Source organism: Crocodylus porosus, unplaced genomic scaffold (assembly GCF_001723895.1).
Source record: "Crocodylus porosus isolate Cpor-Errol unplaced genomic scaffold, CroPor_comp1, whole genome shotgun sequence".
Lineage (NCBI taxonomy): Eukaryota > Metazoa > Chordata > Crocodylia > Crocodylidae > Crocodylus > Crocodylus porosus.
In genome coordinates, this window is record NW_017728918.1 from 90,030,272 (window position 1) to 90,037,279 (window position 7,008).

General features: G+C 42.8%; 1 long non-coding RNA gene across 1 annotated transcript in view; it reads right to left on the minus strand.

Annotated features, from left to right (window-relative positions):
* Positions 1-236: 236 nt before the first annotated feature.
* LOC109311949 overlaps positions 237-7,008 on the minus strand; it is a 12,642-nt gene continuing 5,870 nt past the window's right edge. The window contains exon 3 of the long non-coding RNA XR_002101666.1: positions 237-248. This is a non-coding gene — a long non-coding RNA (uncharacterized LOC109311949). The remainder of the gene's footprint in view (positions 249-7,008) is intronic.

The following is a 7,008-nucleotide window of genomic DNA, read 5'->3' on the forward strand; positions in this document are numbered from 1 at the left end:
GTTAAAAGGGCACTGGGCAGCGGGAAACGTGGAAGGAACAGAGCAATGGAATTGGCTCTGCTTCGGACCCAGACAGACTGCTGCACATTACCCTCAGTAAATTCACTGCCAAAGGGGCTAGTGGGACCCCATGCAGAGGTCCTCGTGATAGTGAATGGTTGCCTGTGCCGGGCCATTCTAGACAGCGGGTCCCAGGTTACCATCCTTTTTGAATCCTTCCATGAGGAACATCTGAGACACTGCCTTTGCTTCCCCTTATGGGATTGGGACTTTGTGGCTTAAGCCAGGAACAGTATCCTTACAGGGGTTATGTGAATATGAGGCTAAAATTCCCTGCTGAAATAGCTGGGGTGGAGGAAGACGTGTCAACCATCACTCTAGTGTGCCCTGATCTAGGGTGGATGAAAGGGGCCACTCTCATTGTAGGGACCAACTCCAGCCTTTTCCAGGTTCTTGCTCACTACTGTAAACAACAGGCTGGCCCAGATTACCAACAACAGTTAACGATGCATGCCTTGTGCTTGGAGGCATATGACCGATGGGAGCATAGAGAGATGGGTCACCCTGAGGTTGTGGGGACCCTGCACTTCTCTGGAGCAGAGCCCCAGTGAGTCCCTGCACAGGGCCAATGGGCTTTGTCTACTGTATGCAATTGGATTGAGAGGGATGAAAAGAATAAGCTGCTGGTGGTGGAGACCCCCACTGGGAGAGAGAGACTCGGTGCGCTGAGGGTCCCTGATGGCGTGATTGAGACAAAAGGGCTCAACCAAGAACTGGTTACAGTGATAGTGGTTAATCCAACCTTGAAAGATATTGTGATCCACCTGGGACAGAAGTTGGCCTTGATAAAGGAAGCTGAAGTGGTGAACCCTGAGCAGGAGGGAAACTCCCCTCCAATTGACTCTTCGAGGTTCTTTTTCGGGAACTGTCCAGTGCCTGAAGCCTGTAAAGCTCAGCTCAGGGACAAACTTGGGGCTTGAGCCCGTGTTTTCTCCTTGCATGACTGGGATGTGGGGGAGGCTAAGTGGGTGGAGTGATAGTATGGAAGCCCTTGTGCAAAGCACACCTCAATTTGTAAAAATGACCTTGTCATTGTAAAGTGGTCATTGAGGGTAAAATAAATCTCTGGGATGAATTCCTGAGCCTAGGTATGTCCATGGCAATATTTTCACTGATTTTTATAGAATCAAGATTTAGCCCTTTCTCTCCTTTAATACTCTTTCAAAAGTGCCAATAGAATAATGAAAAGCAGAAGCTCTAGGAAGAGAAGAATGACCTTATTCTTCAGGTGTGACCCATATCTGAAACCAAATTATTAAGCTCAAAAAAAAGAAACAGCAACCCACCTTTACAAGAATTTGAGGAAATACTTCATGAATAGCCATCAGAAAAAGCCTGTCACCCAAGCACCGCATCTTCAAGATGAAACTGCCATGTGCAATGGAATAATTTACAAAGGTTGTTATGCCATGATACCACATAGCTTGAGGGCTGGAATATTAAGTGCACTCCTCAGTGCCCATTTAAGTACAGATTATAAGACATAAAGATTCTCTCTTCTAGGTGGGCATGAATTGAGCCAATGAGAAGTTACCCAATGCGAAATTTGCACAAATACAGGTATGTTGTTTTTTGAAGAAATATGTAAATATTTCTTGGAGCATGGCTGTCATGAACAGGGTGGTTTCTTTGCAAAGCCAGAATTAGTTAATAGCATGCAGGAGAATTCCAAATGTGAGCCAAGTACAATAAGTCAGGATCGCTTGGTGTGTCTTTAGTTATTCACTTTATTTTTTGGAAGTGAGAAGTTATATGCGGCAGATTCAAACCAAATAGAGATGACTTTCTGTGAACACCAGCATACAAGAAAACTGTGGCTAAAACTTTCATACTTTAGTGCCCCAAAATGGACTCCTAAATGCAAAATAAGGCACTTAAATACATGGGGTCATTTCACCTTCTGAATTTCAACTTTTCTTGTATGTAGGTGGCACCTAAGGCCTAAAAAGACATGTTTCGATTGGTGTAACTTAAATGGTGTACATCAGTATAAATTATACTGGGATTGGCAACAGACAGAAAGCAGCTATCCTGGGGTAGCTGTGTGAAGTAGACACTATTACACTGCCTATTTACTAGGTGGCAGGAGAGCAGGTAAAAACCCGTTTGCCTTGAGCAAATGGCTAGCCTCGGATAAGCTGTGAACACACACAATGTGCCTCAGTGTAACTTACACTGGTGCAGTTTTTACCATGATTTTTCCTGGGATAATTCTCTTAGCTGACTAAGCTGCACTAGTGTAGGGCTGCATGACAGGTTTACATTCCTTTTTAATGCTAGCATAATACTGATTACACCTGGGTAAATATGCTTTCTGTTCACAGCCTAAACCTAGAATCTTCAGACATATTTCAGGTAAAAAGCATATTTTTCTGTTCAGCAATTATCATGAAATTCATATCTTGGCATTCTGGTGAAGGTCAGGTGAGAATGACATCTTGCAAAAATATGACAACAATGTAAAGGACTGGATAGTTAAAGGCATCTTGATGTCAGTGGAAATGGTAGCCATGAACCATGCTATCTCAGGCTGTGTAGGCTGCTAAGACTGGAAGTTGTCACCATGAATGAAGATCCTAAGAAAACCCTGATCATTGTTGTGACAATCCCATGTAAGAAATGGTAGCAGGCTTTTGTCGAACCCCAAGAGTAAAAGCTGAAGAAATGTACTCCTTTGGCTGATACCTTGAGGGAAAAGGGGTACAGTGTGATGGTGCAGAGGCTTATCATCGTGCACTCAACATGTAGAAACCTGAGCAATGAGAGCATCCTAAGAGCCTGCAGAACGCCCAAGCTGCTCCAAGCTGATGAGGCATCTCATGGTATTGGTTGCCATCAGATGGTTATAGGCCCTTTACGTAGAACATAGCACTTGCCATTGCTCCTGCTGACACTTAAACCCAGAGGTTCCTGGCTAGAGGGTCTAGGCCATCTGCTCAGGGTCAGACCAACTGCCATATTTGGGGTTAGGAATGAATTTTACCCCATTGTCAGATTGCTGTGGACTGTGGGGATTTTTGTTTCCCTCTGTAGTGGAGGTTTGGACCTCTTCCTGGGATCTTTTTAGCATCTATTAACAAGCTTTACAGACAGCATGTTGGCTGCCATGATCCCCCTGCTTTGCCTGTGGCGGGTTAGGGTGTTATGTCTTGTGTTGTGTCAGGGTTGACTATGTAGTTTTATTAACAGGTTAGACAATTAATTTGTATAGGACGGTTTGGATTGGGATGATCCTATCCCAGGCAGGGATTGGACTAAATGACCTATGGAAGTCCCTTCCAGTCCTACTTCTCTATGATAGTATGACAAGAGTCAAACAAGAGCACCTACCACGAGTGAGAATGAGGACAGACTGAAAGGGACAACCCCCCTCCCCACCTTTCTGCAACAGATTCCAATAAAAGCCATATGCATTGCTGTTTATTTGTGCAGATGTAGGCCACATGTTAAATGTACTATCTAAGAGCATTCCACGTCCCACCAACTATGTAACAATGTGGGGACTGTGCCTGAGGTCCTGCATCTCTCATAACAATATCATACCATGTATTATTTTTAATAATTTTTTTAAAAATATTTTATTTGCCACCCCCTTCATGCATTTATGGGACTGGTAATTTATGGGACATTATGCATTTATGTCTGGTAATCTAAGAACTATTCCATCTCTCTCTCTGACGATTTAATGGATTTACATAACATGTTTCAGACACAAAGATGTTTGTCAGAATACAGTGCCTTAGATATGGTACATAAGGATCACTTCACACTCTGTTGAAGTATGTTCCTTTTGGACAGGTCAGCTTTAGTTCAGGAAGTGAATAATGTCTTATCTAATTGAATCTGCAGGGGAGCTGTTAGCACTGTTTGACTGTGAGCAGTCAAATGACACCCAGGTTAAGTCACAAATTAACACCCTTGATTTTTGTGTGAGTACCATTGGACCTGTAATAATCACGAGAGAGCCTGATCTCAGTTTTATGTCTCGGCCAAATGCCTCTAAAAACACAGCATCCAATGTTATAACATGGTATTGGTGATGGAAAGGAAACCGGCATTACCTGCAATACCTCGGTTTTGGCTTGGGCATGTCCTACCTTCTCACTTACCTGTCAGAACCTAATTTAGCCAATGGAAACAAACCTCAGGGTAGAAGTCACCGCCTGTATTTTACTTTGTTTAATATTTTGAGGTTTCCTTGCAAATTCTTGAAGATTAAAACAGAGTCAATTAGGTAAAGAACGTTGAACAGTAGATCTGGCTTTTAGTTTGGCCTGGATAGATGTTCTCATCCAAGACAATAAGGTGTTTAATTTAGTCTGTTACTGCTGTCTCCAGAACTTTGCTATCACTTACTGTTAAAATCAGAACCGGTTCTGAGGTCTCTGTGCTGTGCCTGGTGTGAAGGGTTTTTGGTCACTCATGCTACAGGTTTGAAGGTCGTTCTATTTGCAGTGATCTCACATGCTGTAAAAAAGTGTAAAGACACCAAACAGGTTCCGTCTATTTTGAATTTCACTGCTAATGGATGTGAGGATGATAGAAATGCAATCAGAAGGGAAAGTGCTCAGCAGAAGACTATGAAGGCAGAATGAGGGAATGAGTCATGAAGGGAAAAAATAACCCCATTAGCAGCACAGAGTGAAAAAATTTGAAAAGTCTGTTAATTGTAGACAAGTGTGCAAGGGGGGCTAGAGGAAAGACACACACACACACACACACACACACACACACACACACACAGAGACAGTGGGGACAGGAAGAAGAGCATGTGAAACCTGAAGCGTGAATGATTTTCAAGAAGTTTATTCTTATCTGTCCTATCTGGTGAGAGAGAAGCTGGTTGTATCGCCCCAATGCAGTCAGAAAGGACGATTGCTAAGATGTTCTACTGCTTGCCTACAGTCAATTCTGGAAATAAACCTTCTGTGTACAGGTCCGTGCTGATGCAAGAAATGGGAGTGATTTTTTTTCCAAGGGAAGTGTGATTGGTTGAAGAAAAATCACGTCATATGTTGAGATGGAATCCAGAACCGAGAGTGCAATCCGGAAATCTGTGTTTGGTATCAAGTTCCCTATGCAGCGTGTGGGGACAGAGAGGCTGCTGTGAATCCTTCCTGGACTGGAACATAGGCATGGTTCAGTTTAGGTGATAATTTATAAAGGTTGAATCCTAATTCTCAGGCTTACCATCCTGCTCTTTTGTGCTGGAGAGGGGATTTCAAGCTCTGCAGTGGATTCCACTGTATTCCATTGAAGTCAGTCTGTCTGTCTGTCTGTCTGTAACCTACAAGGACATTCTGCTCCCTCCCTGTGATGCTTTTTGGCAAAAACCTGGAACTGTTGCTTTTACCAGCCTATGCTGATTCACACGAAACCTTGGAGTCACAGCAGCTTTGCTCCTGGGGTGAAACTGAAGCTATGGATCCCAAAATGAGGGATTCATTCAACAGACTTCAAAACTGTTTTTTGTGATAATTCAGCTCAATGTGCCCTGGGGGCCTTTCCAGTAACATGAAGGAAAGTGGCTTCAGAGGAGTCCTCTGTAGCTCTGATGGTCCCGCTCACTCTGGAAGACACGAAAGGGGGTGAATGAAGAAGGAAGAACTACTGCTATAAGCTTCTCATACCTCCCTAAATGGCTTATTGTTATCCCTCAAATACTTACCTTAGTCTAAATCATTTAGCTCAGTAGACAATCCCATAACAATCCCTCTTTGCCACTGTCACCTGTCAAAATAAATGTTTCTACTAAGAGTGGCTTCAAACCCCTTTGGGGTTTAAGATTTTTCTATTAAAACTGGAACTGCAGACCTACTCCTGCTTCCCTGACTCAAATAACTATTTCAGGCCACTTTGCTTGATAAGCCATGACAACTTAATCAAACGTATGTGATCTGTTGGCTTTGATTCTGCCCAGCAAAACTTTCCTATGCCATGGATCTCACCACTGGGATTGAAAAAATGTATGTGAGTACAGTTAATATTACTCGCAACCAGTGTCAGCCCTAAGGGCATCCATTGCAAGAAGCCATGAAGGGCTCTAAGCTGTCAGGCTTACTTAGAGCTGCGACCAAGTTTTGGGCTTCATTTTTCCTTCACGGATGATAAAAAAATTAACTGCTTGCTTCTAGCTTGTATTCTGTTAATTACTTGGTTAACTTTTAAAGAGCCTCCACTTGTTGATGTTTGGGTGCCTGGGTTGTTAACCATAAAGGACAGTTCTAGGCCTCTGACCTATGCTTGCACTTTACTATTAATTCCTCTGTTCCCCAGTGTAACAAGAGACAGGATACAATTTTGTTAATATTGTGATTTTCAATAAGATTGTAAAGCTTTTTTTTTTTTTTAAATCCTTTTATAGAAAACTCTCCTATTTTCTACCTCAGCTAGGATCTTATCATCCCGGTTTTTTTAGCCACCATAAAACTAAGACTGGTCTTGGGCACAGCTGCAGCAGTAACCATTAAGACTGAAGACTGTTGCCTGTGGGCTTGCAAGGTGATAAAGCACAGGACTGTTTTTAGCTTGTTTGGAATGGCAAAGAGGAGAGGCAGAGAAGGGACAAATCAGTCAAGAATCAGTCATTAAGGAGAGAAGAATTACAAGGCAATGTGGAAACAGGATTTCTTTAGTCTTTGTAGGCTGTGTTTATACTAAGAAAGGTTAACTGGTACAGCTATGCAGGTGAATTCACTTTTCAGCATAGTTTTCAGCAGTTTCTTGAAGTAAATACAGTCAAACCTAGATGATATTTCTCCTTTTTATATCACCCTCTACCTTTTATCACAACTTAATAGTCAACAGCTGACTTTCATAGTTTCATAGTTTCTGAGGTCGGAAGGGACCTGAGTAGATTATCTAGTCCGACCCCCTGCCATGGCAGGAAAGAGTACTGGGGTCAAACGACCCCAGCAAGATGTTCATCTAACCTCCTCTTAAACACCC